Genomic DNA, 14,674 nt, shown 5'->3' on the forward strand with positions numbered 1-14,674 from the left:
AAAATTTTAACATTTATGTATTTAGTTACCCAACATAAATTTATGAAATGCATAAAATGTATTCACTTTTTGCTGCAACTATACTACCACTTATCATTTATTGGTGGTTTTTGAAAAAAATGCATATTTTTTTTTTTTTTTTTTTTTTTTAACTTATAGAACAGTAGATAAATTTTCCCTATATAAAATAAGTTTTACTTCTACATTAAGTGTACGCTTGTAGTCATGCGAACACGCATAATATAATATAAGAATTGCTTATGTTTTTTAAAAGTTTTCTTTGAAAAATTCTCGATGCGTACACAAGCAAGCAATCTGTCTATGTTGCATGATTTTAAGATATTTCACTTTTTTCTTTCTCTTTCCTGATTGCTTCTAATTATCTTTTGCAATTGATTTTAATCGAAAGTCACGTTTAATATGATCTTTATGGTTCGCAATTTTCTGTAAACATTTATATACATATATATATATGTACGAGATTCTTTATAAAGCGGATGCTTGCTGAAATAGTTTCTCTTCAAAGATAAGTCGTTAAAAAATAATATACAAAATTTTCAATTAATCGATTATCTATTATGTGTACGAGAAAGTTTTGAAGAAAGGTGGAAGAAGAAGGATAATATAATAACAACATCATGCTATGCAAAAATGGTAACAAATTCATTAGTCAAAGTCAGCATAAATAGGTGTTCCAGAATGTTCCCGTGTTCGCAGGTTCAACCCGGTGCGATCTTCTCCTATTGAAAAAATAAATAAAGCGACGTTTTAGTTCTAAGCATTTTTACTCTTAAAGTTATTACTTAGATGTTGCTAGTACAAGAAGTCCTTATAGAAAATATTTGTTTATTCAAATCAATTTCTTTAACAAAAAGTATATTATGTTTTATGCTACTCTTCCTGGGCTTTTTAACATTTCTTGTAGCTCACTTGTGGTGCATTTCACTTTATTGTCCAGCAGTAGTCCGCCAGCATCTCAGAAATCAATTTCCTCCAACATCTTTTCTCCATATTTTACTAATTTTTAGTAAATCGCTCCCCTTGCTTATCACTTAGTGCACCACAGTTTCCCGAAAAGTAGTCTACATCTGAATGTAGGAGATGCACTTTTAGTTACATATAACAACTTAGCTTTTGGCAAAAAGCATAACAAGATCTTCATAGTTGGCCGCGTTTTTATTTTCGAAAAAAAAATTTACGGCTACCATTGTAAAGGAATCTGGCGTCGTTAGGAGAAGGGCTAAGGGACCAAGGAAAATGTCTTCTTTAATTTTAGCATTTTTGACACTGGGAAAATTTTCTTTTAAGTAAATAAATTTCCTTTATTTCCTTTGCTTAACGCTTTAGCAAAATCACGATTTATATCTGTTGGAGACATGGAGGATGGACTTATCTCAGGCGACGAACAGTACCTTAGTGATATCCCGGTTTATTCCCCGTCGAAAAGATACTACTTTTGTAATATTTCGATTGAGTTCGACTCGTTCGCTCAATGACAATATTTTCTATATACATATCGAAGGAATTTGTAATCCTTAGCAGGTGATTTCTGTGCTCTTACCTACTTTTATTGAAGGGTAAAAGCATCAAGAGATTAGATATATAATATTGCTATTGCGATATCATTATCTGTGTTAGGAAAAACAGAGCTAATGTTACGTTTTCATTAACCGGATGATTAATCAGGATAACAAAGCCTATAAGAATTGGCTCTCTTGACCAGACAGATACCTATTGACTGTAGACGAACATCATTTATCTTTTCAAATTTTTGCCTTACTCTTTCAATTCATTAAACACTGATACTTTAAAATAAATATAAGAAAAGAATGAAAATGGATGTAAGAAGATTGTAAAAAAAAAAAAAAAACCTTACTAGACTTCTTTTTAAGGGCAACTTAACTTAAGCATCTTAATCGTATACTTTTCAAATGTAAAGGCTGCGCATTTTATGTATAAATACGATAAGAAGAAGAATTTCGTATTTATTTTCTGCTCTCGTTAATCTGTTAGTTTTGAGAAAATTAAAAATCATGGAATCTTTGAATGAACGAAACAGAGGAGAAACACTGCAAATTATTTACTTTAGAGGAAGAAAACTTTTTGCAAACAGAACCAACTTCAGATATTAATATATGTGTAAATATCAAAAAAAAAAAAAAAAAAAAAAAAAAGACTACACTATACTACAATTTCCTTTATAAGTGTTTATCGCCGCATCTTCATCATATCTCCATCCCCAGCAATAGTACAATCTTATCGTTTTCATCATTATTAAACAAATACGAAATTTACAGCAATTGTCTGACTTTATACTCAACTTGTCTCCACATTTCTTTTAGTATTTATATTTTTTTTTTTATTTTTTTTCAAAAGTCATCCAAGTTTTATCATTACTACATTGTTTTCTTCTTCTTCTTCTTTTTTTTTTTTCTTTTTTTTGTTTTTATCCCTTCTACACGATTTTATTATAAGTTGTGTTTTGTCACACTGTTCAAATCATTGACGATAAAACATTCTCTCTATAGTTTCTTTCTCATCATTGCTTACAATTTGTTTTTCATTTGTTATCTCTTTGGTTTTAAAATTGAATGATTTTCTTACTTGTACTTTTGTATACACTTATATAGTAAGATTTTACTTTTTAGGAAATTGCATATAAAATGAAAGAAACTTATTTGATTTTTCGTTTGTTTTGCTTTTGTGCATTCAATTGTTAATTTTCTATCTCTCCATCTTTTCACCTTACTCGCTCACACTCTCTCTATCTCTCTATCTCTCTATTCATTTAAGATTTCTTGAGAGTTTTTCTTGCTACCTTTCTATGTAATAGGTTGGAGGGAAAGTTCTGACGTATTTTAAATAGACAGGTAATTTTTGTTGTAAATCAAAAAAAAACCTCTGGCTAGTAAGTCATTCGGATTTTTTTTTTTTTTTTGTTTTTTTACCTATAAAGTGCATTTACGACACTGCATTTTATATGAATTCCGAAAAGTAAGCAACGCATCGGTTGCATGTAAAAATGTATATGCGGTATTTGGAAAAGATATTGTAAATGTTCGTACTTGTCAAAGATGATTTCGCAAATTTCGTTCCGGGGATCTGAGCTTCCAAGAAAGTGATCGATCTGTGGACGACCATCCAAGTCCGATAATGATGTTTTGCGATCCATGTTGGAAAATAATTCACATTTAAGCAGTCAAGAAGAGTTAGGCATTCATCATGCGACTTTTGGAAATCGCACTAAATATCTTGGGTTTGTAAATAAATGAATTCAAATATTTTCTTTAAAATACGGCAGAACTTTCCCTCAAACCTAATATATATTTATATATGCAATCATTGCCGAAAGGTGAAGGTATACTCAGTCCACTATATCGATGATAATACTCATATATATATTATTCTTCAATTGATCGATTTGTACTCATGCCCCATGTCCATCTTGCGAATGTTGTTCGAACTTTCCATCTCGCAAAGTTTAAGATTGAAAGCAAACGCTTAGGCACTTAACGTGTATGTGTTCGATCAAATGGAACCCTTCTACATTAATGGCTTACAAAGCCCATCACAATATATACCGGTCTAAAAATTAATGTAATTTATTGCTCAAAGCCATGTGTGCAAACAAGAGACGAATCGATCAATACGGCCACGCCCTCAATTCTTAGTACACATTGGAATATTTATATCATATCAGCTTAAAACGAAAAGTATCGGAAATTCGATATGAAGTGAAAATAATTTTCAGTCTTTCAGTGTTCACTTTCCAAACCTATTCAATGCACTGGCCTGTCGTTAAAGCGCATTGCCACGCGAAATGTTTTACAAGCGTCTTGCAAAACTGACTTTTCTATTGTTTGCTTTGTTTTTTTGTTTTTCTTTGCTTTATTTAACTGGCTAACAGTCTAACTTGTTGTCTACTCTTCCACTCATTGACGCTGTGCAACATCAAAAAAGCGATGTTTTTCAATCGTCATCGATGTTAAGATAAAAGAAAAATCTATATAAATTTGTGCATGAACAAGATTATTAAGAAATATTTAACAATTGATTGCGTTATGGATATAAACGCACTTCATTCACATCCGCGACAGTCTGTACTTTTATATACGTGGTAATCATATTCGCTGCATTGTTTATGTACTTATAATGCATCGTAAGTTCGTAGGGTAACATGCAGGTGTATCTTGATAATTAAGGAATCCAAATAAATAATGGATCATATCGTGAAATCGTGAAATCAAAATTTAGTAACCTACCTCATCCAGTTTTTTCTTTCGTTAAGTGATATGTTGTATGTTATATGTTTTGGTTATCTAATCGACTCTCAAAACAAATACTCTTCTCTTCATCGGTAATATAAATAAACCGGTGTTCATATCCTACAACAGGTATGGTAAGGATTTATTAAAATTATGCGTAATAATGCAATGCTCCAGAGGAATTGGGAAATAGATCCACCTTTTAATATATCACTTGATTTGTCCAGTGCCTGGTTTTGTTTGAACTGAGAAACGGTATTTTCGATATTTCCTCACATATTTTAGACTTACAGAAAATAACTTCAATCGGGCGATTTTCACGATCAGCACCAATCAGTGGTAAATATTTTGAAAAAAATCATTACCTGAAAAATATCTTGCATGTGAAAAATTTTGGATCGAATCATGAGTGTTTTTGTAACTCCCTGCTGCCACGTAAAAGATCTTGCTAAGAATAAACCTCTATAGGCCAAGAAGGCCTAAGTTTTAAATCGGAATTCGATTTATAAATTTGCTGTGGAAAAGTTTTGAGTCCATTGCCTCTTGGTTTACTTGTCAAACTCCCCTTTGTAGAATGATTTTCATTAAAAGGTAAGCCTTTATAAGACAACAAAATATCATTTTGGACATTGTATGGCGAAAGTAAGTGAAGTTGCCTAAAGCATTTGAAAGTCGACTATGCCCGATTACAAGGTTTTGATCTTTTTTCTTTATGATTTATTCATGCCATTCCAGGCTCAGACTTAGTGTAAGCTTAGCTTTATTTATTTATTTTGTTTTTTTTTTTTTTAAAGCATTCTGCTCCTAGGGTTCATTTATTCAGGCAAAAAAAAAAAAAAACACCTAAGAAAATTGTATTCCGTCGTGACCGAATCTTTTACACCCATCAACGGTATTCTAAAATGTGGAAAAAAAGTAGATTTTCAGGCTCTATAATACGCAGTGGGCAACGCTGATTTTTTCTATTTTCAAAACAAAAATTTTTATTGCATAGGCGTGCTCTTGGTACAATAGGCGATATCTAGAAATGTTTATCACCAACTCTACACAGCTGCGCAGGCAGATATAGAACCTGATGGACAGACGGACATGTTTGGAGCCATTTTTGAATTTTTGAAATTTGAAACTGGCCAAGAATTTATTTACTTAATGGGGTTCTCCGTCCTATAAAGGTATTGAGGAAAAAAAATGAATTTTTGATTCATTGTATTATTGGGTAGGCATGGTCAATTTTTTGCATATTTGTACAGCTAGTACACCATCGACCGAGAAATATGCATTCCAGTCTTTGTATATTTATCTGCTGTGCTGCTGTGAGTTGTGAGAGCAAAAACCAGTTGCTTATTCCTTTTGAAAAATAGAGGTGGACTCAGTTTACGTGATGCTACGTGGGCGTGTCATTCAACCGATTTGCTTCATTTTCGTTTTCAGCCTGCCTGCGAGAACTTCCAATAATTCTGCCAAATTTTAAGTCGATAACTTTATTTTTGCGGGCAGGAGAATATCTGCGACAGGCAGACATAGGGACGGACATATTTAAACCGATGCAGAATTTGTGGAATCTTTGAAGCTGGCCTACTGGGCATTGTAAACGTTTTGACAAAATGAATATACCCCTCATGATACGACGATGGGTTTAAAAAAAAAAAAAAAACATCCATCAACCACTACTAAAAACTAGAGATTAAGTAAATACATCAAAGCAAGAAAAGTAAAATTTAAAAACTTAAAACAACGGAGTCTTTAACTTTAAAACACAATAGTTAGGCAAACAAAACCGGCTTTTGCGAAAGAAAATAAAAAACAATTGAAACAAAAAAAAAAAAAAATAAACACAAAATGACTCCGCTGGGTGTTCTAAAAAGACTAAAAGCATTATGCTTATAAACGTATAACAGCGAAATATTGAAGATCATATCATTAACGAAAGCAAAAGAAGAAAAAAACAAAAAAAAAAGGGAAAATGATTTCAAGTACAAAATGTTGATTCGTAGTCTAACATGTTCATTATCGTGCGCCTGACTGCCTTATTGCATAACCTGAATTAGAGGAAAGACAGTATTGTGTTTATTGTGATGGCGGGGGATGGGGGGTGGGGGGGGGACTATATATAATGAAAAAAAAAAAAGAAGCAAAATGATGAGTGCTGACGTTAACTTCTCACACTTATTTTTTACACTGATAAAGATGATTATGCAACGATGCCGAACATTGGCAACATGCCGCGTTATTAAGGAATGTTTCTAATACATGTTTCGCTATACTTCCCGCTAGGCCTCCGCTGCCTATATACTAGCAATATATATATATATATATATATATATATACTATTATAATATAGAAATATGTATGTATGTAAGTATGTGTATACATCTAGCTACCTATATATATATGTACGTAACATATGTCTTTTTCATTTTCTAGATGGAGAAATGAAAATGAATGCATCATTTGTATTTGTATTTGTATTTGTATCGGCATAAAAGCAATCACGTAAAATTTTCTAGAATGATGCATGAAGCAACGTCAATTGTTGCTCATATTGCAAGTAACAGCAATTGTCTCTCACATTTATCGCTTATGACTTGTATTATTTATGCATATATATATATATATATATATGCATATGTAAAATTATATTATTCTATAACTGACTCGTTACGATAAGAAACCGCATTATTGAATAAACATAACATTGTTTACTGCGATAATCTAATGCATATATCTATGTATATATATATATATATATATTTTTAAATTATTCGTTTTGTATATTGAATATACTGAATAAAATTTAAATATAAAATTTTAAAGCTTTTCATTCGATTTAATGATTGAAACTTGATTGCGCATTACATACATTCGTCAGCATTAAAATTTCATTGGAGAATGCATATAAATTTCTTACATATATATATACATACATACATATATACATACATACATACATACATATACAAATTTTTGGTATGAAACAAATGTCCATTATGTGTGTGGTGCAATAATGCAACCATATATTCATTAAGTTTCACACACAGTTTTTATTGCATTTTCATTATCGAGAAGAAAGTCTAACAACACAATTATAATTATGCTCCCTCTTGCTTAACATTCATGCATTTAAACGCCTACTTGCTTACTGCATATTGCTGAGATGAGACATTTCAACACACAAAAACTCATCGTACGTTTTATAATTGTTGTTGTTGTTATTGTCGTCGTTGTTGTTTGTTGTTGTTGTTGTTTGTTGTTGTTGTTGTAAAATAATGAAGATGATGAAGTGTAATGAGTCTTTCTATGCTAATCCAAACATGCAAGTCAAGTGAATTGTGTTGATGCACACATGCATTTATGCATAATGCGAGTCATCAAGATCTATCGCTTTCTCTTTCCATCTCATTTTATTTGCTAGCTTCGCATTTCTCTCCCATATTTGCAAGTATTCGCCCTTTAGCTTACTATATAATGCACTATAACTTCGAAATGAGGTTTTTTTTGTTTTTTTTTTTTTTTTTTTTTTTTTTTTTTTTGGAACCTCCTTTTCTATGCCTTCCTTCTGAAAATTTATTGAATAATTTTCTCAGATCATTTTCTCAAGTAAATTTCATAAAGTTTGGTACTTTTTGATGATGGCGGGGCGGCATACCTTATATCGCATAGCAAAAAAACAGTGAAGAAATAAAAACTTGATTATGTGGCGCTTTATAAAGCAGCAACTTTCACTGCAACGTTCAGATAAACATAATTATTCGCTTGTTTCCATCCAACAGTCCAATCAACAGTCCATCCAATCCAGTTTCAGTTGATTTCTTAAGAAAAGAAATTCTCTCTTCAATTAATTCTCAGAATAATTCACATATGGTATTCACTACAACAACGTGTGCATCAAATAAACTTAACGTAGCTTAAGCATTGCATTTTATATATATATATGCGAATGAGTTATGCTGATAATACTAAATAGCACGCACATCTGTTACCTGAGTTTAGTTTATGTTATTTGCATGCTGCATCGCTTAGCATTTTTTCATATTACAATTCTTTGTCAGTCTGAGATACGAAATTGTTGAGTCTTCTGGCAAAAGTATTCCTCGAGAAGTTTCCGATAAGCCGATTTGATCTCAAAAATGCAATATATTTCTCATTAATAAGTTGCAGTAATTAATAGATTCCAATGAAAAATGCAATGAATTTCAAGTCAATAAAATTTAATCGATTCAAGTAAATGAGGTTACAGTAGACCGTTTTCTAACATGCTGATGCGTTCTGTGTTATATAAATGCAAGTTGTACGAATCACTTAGATGATATAAACGCTTGAGACCGTCCACAGTGCAAGAGCGATTAGCTTACTTGTTATATTTAAAATAATTTTCTTTAATAATTTGGCTTAACGCACTACTTGACAACAATTTTTATTGTTATTAAATAATGAATTGTTTTTCTTTTTTTCATAAGAGGAAGAGAGAAAGAAATATATAAGATTTCTGTGAGCCCTGTTTTTTAGGGCATTATTAGAGCACAGTCAAAATTTTTTCGCAATTGTATACGACTCCAGCTTACATGAAGGCTTATCATAGGAGGCTTTACTGCATTTCAATTTTATATCACTGACAATTAGCTTGAAGTTTGCATTTCTCCATCTTGCACAAGTAAAACTAATTGTTATCGATTTTTCTTAGAAATGCCATTATTACCTTTTTTATACCCATTTGTCGAACCATGTTCCCGTGTGAAAGTATTATGTTTGAATTCTTTGTTTACAAGTTCTCTTGATTAAATATACATAACATAGTGCTTGAGAGCTTTGAACGAATTCAGTTCGCTGCAAAGAAATCCCAAAAAAAGGCATTATTAACTTTTCCTACTTAATTCAAAGGCAAATGCTGCTGAATCGTGACAAGCTATAAATGATGGAGGCATTGTGATAACCAATAGTATGCAAATATACATGAAGCAGTCCAGGCTAGTTATAGAGAGGGGTGTGGAGATAAATTCGAGTTTAAGTAGCAAAGACACCTACCAACAACCTTAACAGAGCTCTGTAAACAGAACTCTATTAAGTAATTAGGGTTAAGATACGATTGGACTTGGAACCCGACTATATAAAACATATTTATGGACACGTCATGGATCCATATAAAAATGCCTTTGAAACAAGTAAACCAAATTACAATTCTTCTGCTTTTCTAAACTACATTTTATCAAATTTTTGAATTGAACAAACTTGTTTGGAAGGACTCACAAGATATAGGTAAATATCGTTGGAATTTCTTGCTTTGGCCACAGTAGAATCTCGAATTTGTCCATTTTTTTATATTCAGTTTATGCTATCATGCTACAGTTGCAAAATGTTGTAGAGATAGTTTTTGAAAGCCAAATTTTATATTTCTTTAAATGGTACTTTTATGGAAATGCACAAGTTATCCACAAAAGGATCTTACGTTTCCTCATTTGGACGAGATAGGCTTCCAAATCTGACCATTTCTTTATCCTGGACTTTGTTAAAGGAATAGGTAGTTGTCTTTGCTAGTTAAATTCGAAGTTCTCTTGCCACCCGAAAATTGTTGCTTGGCGTGTACCATAAATCACTTGAGTCGAATGAAACCATAGAAACGCTACAAACAATAATTGATGCAATCCAACCAAATCACAGACGCACAAGTTATTCTATTGAGTTACGTTAGGAGAACTGAACCTCCCCGCTCTATTCATCTGACATGACTGCTTCACCCGTTTCAATCGATGATTTATAGTGTGTGCTAAATAAAAATCCTACTCCCAAGTAAAGTGAAAATGAAAAGCAATCACTAATTGCCCAACAATAGTTTTTGATTCGAAGTGTTTCGAATTTGCTGCCGCCCCAAAGAATTATTACTTACATCAATTAGGAAATTCCGGTTTCATATTTACCTACTTAATAGCAATTTAAAAAAGTTATTGATCTACGATTTGGGTCCATGCATATGTCGAATGCCATTTGCAACATAAGAAACAAAAAAGGTAACTTGCAAGATGTGTCCCGGTACATGCGCCCAGTTAGCAAAATACTTTGAAATTTCTTGATGTGAGGATTTTTTTTTTGAGGAGTTGCTCCAAATTTCAATATAAATTTGCCCCTTCATATAAATTCAAAAAGTGCAAATAACTTTAATTTCATTGGAAAATAGATTTCGTTTAAGCTGCATCGTGTAGTTTGTTTAGCTTAACTGAAGCATTTCATTAAAAAGTTGGTGAATCTTGTATCTTTACTGTAATAATTAAATTCTTTTAGTTTTTTTTTTTTTTTTTTTTTTTTTGTTTTACTTTTTATAGTTTTTTATTACTTTAAGGTTTTGTTTTCTGTTGTCGTTATTTCTCTTAATTAATTGCATTCTATTAAACAGTAGTGTTACAAGCTACACGCTAGTCAAGTGCTCACTTTCAATTGCCGGAAGTTGTATGAAAGCGGTACTTTAAATAAGCATTATCGTTCAGGCAATCGTGTTACCTCCTATTTGCCTTACTCGAAATTACACTTAAATGTGAAGCTGAGGGTAGCAGAAGGAATCAGGAAATAAAATATATTTCTCTTTACGGCCTCGAAATTAATCTTGTCTTAGCAATTTCAGATTTCAAAAAATGGAACTAAACATCCGAAGTTTGAAGCATACGTGGAAATATCGGGCAAAAGAATTTTTGATTCCTACATGTATTTCTTACAGCCGTGGCTCCCGCCATATTTGCTTTTTAATTAATTACTCGCTAGCTATTAAAAATAATTTCTTGATTATAGGGCTTTCGAAATTCGTTCTAAATTATATAAGGTTTTTTGCTTTTATTTAATTTTTTTTTTTTTTTTTTTTTTTTTTTTACTTATTTTCTATCTTTGCTTTCTTGATTCCTTTTGTATATTTCTTGATGGGAAAACTTACTTAATCCAGAAACATTTAATAAATTCATTTACTTTTAACATTTCAGGGATGAATTATAATTTAATTACTCTCTTAAAATTTTCTGTTCTTTTTTTTTTTTCTTCTTTCAGTTTGAACTTTATTCTCTTTTACTTTAATTTCTCGCGTCTGATTAAAAATATGTCTAATTTTCGTTATGACAGCAATTTGCTTAGTATTTTGCGAAATGTGGAAAAAATTCTTAGTTATTTTTTTTTATGGATATGGATGTTTTGTAAAATATAATCTCAATATAATTAAATAAGATTTTTAGACTCTCTACCATCTAATTAACAATATATAGTGTTGTATATATATATGCTACGTAACGGATCGTTTGCATTTGCTTCGCTTTCCGTCATAGACGTAATACATCCGCAAACATGTTCGCCATTTCGTTAAAAAGGCCAGTAGAGGGTGAAGTTGGCTACAGCTTACATAACTAGCCATTCATATAACGAATTTTCAAAATAAGGCGCGCTATATGGAAAGTGACCGAATAAGTAGTCCGATCCGTACCATTTTCAATAGCTCTCAACCTTCGCTTAAATATTTCAGTGTACCAAACTTTAACGAAATATTTGCAAAAATTCGGATAGGCATGCTTAACACAAATGGGAATAGGATTCGGTATATCAAACCTTAACGAAATGTACCGAAAATTCGGTGCTATAGACGGAAAGACATGCTTAAAACAAGTTGATGAAACGGTTCAATGTACCAAATGTAATATCGAGAAAATTCGGTTATATGGACAAAGAGACATATTTAAAAGAAATCAAAGAAGATGGAAGAAGGAAAGTGCAGCTCGAAGTTGCAGTTACCCGCGTAAACTTAATACGCCTTCACAATAAGCTATAGATAGAAAACTGAAAATAAAACATTTGTTAATCACATAGCATTGTTCTCGTACTGGCCAGGAATCACGTTTTTCAAGCGTGTTAACGATTTTAATTGTATTTCGATTTGATATTGAAATACAAACATAGTCAAAATCATAATGGACATCGGATGAAAGATGAAATAATTGATTCTGTATGCTTATGGATGTGAAGAGCCCACATTAAACTGGTCTCGTGACCTTTACATCAACGAATAAATATAGAAAAGTTTACGGTTTCCCATAGAATTATCCGTAGGGAAGACCATTTCGGTCACAATTGTTGAGTTAGCATTCGTTAATACGCACAAATGTTTATGTAACTCAAGATACCCCGTAACCCGGAAATGCGATAGTTTTCACTAGTTTAAGCTGTGAATACACCACTCAGTGTAACGGTAGTAATATTGGTTTGTTATAAATACACGTTCAATAATGATTAAGTCTGCCTACAAAAAGATCAGTTTATGAGCATAGTGGTCCTTATTAAGTCAATCACCTAAACTAGAATGTGGAAAAGCTAATTCCCTATATATGTATTGGATTCCGGAGAGATTTAAGATCTAATCCGACTTGTTTTGGTGCCACCTCTTGCTTATAAATATAGTTGATCTTGATCTTTTCAAATTTTTTTTCATACTTCCTTCACATTTACTTTTTTTGTATGTAACAACGAATCCCTTTAAGGCTAAAACAAAAAAAAAAAAATAAATATATATATATATATATATTTATATATATATATATATACATATATATATATACATATATATATATATATATATATGTATATATGTATATGTATATTTAGAAACAACTACGTCAGTCATTTCCCAAGACATTCATCATATAATTCAGCGAAGTTTGCCAAAACATGAAAATCTTAATCCCGCAATGGAAAAGAAATATATGAAAAACTTTAAGTAAAACGTATTTATTAAATTATATTTCGTCGCCCGTATCTTGTTTGCCACTTAAGCACAAGACTAGGTTAATAAAACGCTGAAAAAATTGATAGAATTCAAGTTATTAAGTAAGACGAGTTTTTTTGTTTTAATATGTGATTGAAAAAAATTTATTTACCTAAACTCAAGCATTAATTGATAAGCATATCACATAGAAAACAAAAAATTATTTCATTAGCTTATCATCATGGAAATGAGAGATGCTACTTAACGTATTCTCTATGCATTATCAAAATGGATTTCTTCATCATAACAGACGAGATGAAAAGTCATCAAAAAAGGAAAAATAAAAAAATAAAACGTTTTATATATGTCAGTGCAAGTGACACACAAAGAAAATCCAGATCATAGTAATCATCAGATGAATATCGATTAAATTGCAAATAAACACTTTAAAAAGAGAAAAGGCTTTGAATTACTTTTCATTTTTTTTTTTTTTTTTTTTTTTTTTTGTTTTTCAATAGAAGCTACACATAATAAGTAAAGAAAACTCAATTCTTTTGCAGATTAGAATAAGAAAGGAATTGAAATAAAGAAAAAAGAAGGAAGAAAAGAAAAAAATTAAATAATGACTTTTCGAAATTTCTTATGTTCGTCTCTTTTCATACGAATAACGTAAACAAAGGCAAAGAAATGAAAAGCATAAAGAAACATAATACACATAAGACTTAAATCAAGAGAAAAGAACCAAAAAAGCAGATATGATCATCTTTCATACAAGAGTTTTAGTTCATAAGCGTTATAGCCAGTTATGCTTTTGATTCATTTCGTTCGTCAAAAGTGTGTTATTTCTTCTACGGTGCATGTAACAATTAGCTATTGATTCCACCTAAAAAGAGGTTGCTTCCTTTATTAATGCTCTACGTTCACACATATCGGCAACGAAGCAATTTATGTTTTATAAGCCGATAAATCTTGCGAGAGCTAGCATGACGCATATATAAGACACATATTCATCCAGGCATCTCTGCTCTTTTCATATCAACCATTAACCATCGAAATTAACGTGAGAAGGCTCATAAAATTTGTAGAGTATAGATCGGAACCTAATTAGTCTATCTGTCCGTCTGTAAAGTGTCTTGTGGTATGCAATCCACCGTTCGTAAACGTCCATCTAACGTCTTCAAATTTACCTAAAACATTAGAAGGGGTTTTGCTCGCAGGCTGGTAGAGTTGATGAACCAAACCCATGAAAGACTAAGGCCACACAAGTATAAAAATTTTTACACATATGAAGAGTGACTGTAGAATAATAAAGGCGAATTGGCCACGCCCACGCAATATTATAGACTATCACAATTTTACTCTCTTCAAATCTGTTTTAAGATAAAAGTGCAAATTAAAAAAAGGGTATCGAAAATTCGAAAGCAGCCGAATAAAATTTTCTGCTTTCTTTGCGCGTGCAGCTGGCTGGGCTTTAAGGAGAACTCAAAGGTTAGATTGTGCGTTCATTCATTCATTTATATATTTGTAATAATTATCGCCTGGTAATCACTAAAACTAATAGAATAACACTTTTCTAAATTTAATACACCGGCTGTGAACGGGTGGTGAACGCTCACTCATCTGTCAAGATACATTATTTTGAATGTTTTAGAGAACGCTAAAGGCATAACTACATTGTAGATTTTAG

Source organism: Glossina fuscipes, unplaced genomic scaffold (assembly GCF_014805625.2).
Source record: "Glossina fuscipes isolate IAEA_lab_2018 unplaced genomic scaffold, Yale_Gfus_2 3, whole genome shotgun sequence".
Taxonomy (NCBI): Eukaryota; Metazoa; Arthropoda; class Insecta; order Diptera; family Glossinidae; genus Glossina; species Glossina fuscipes.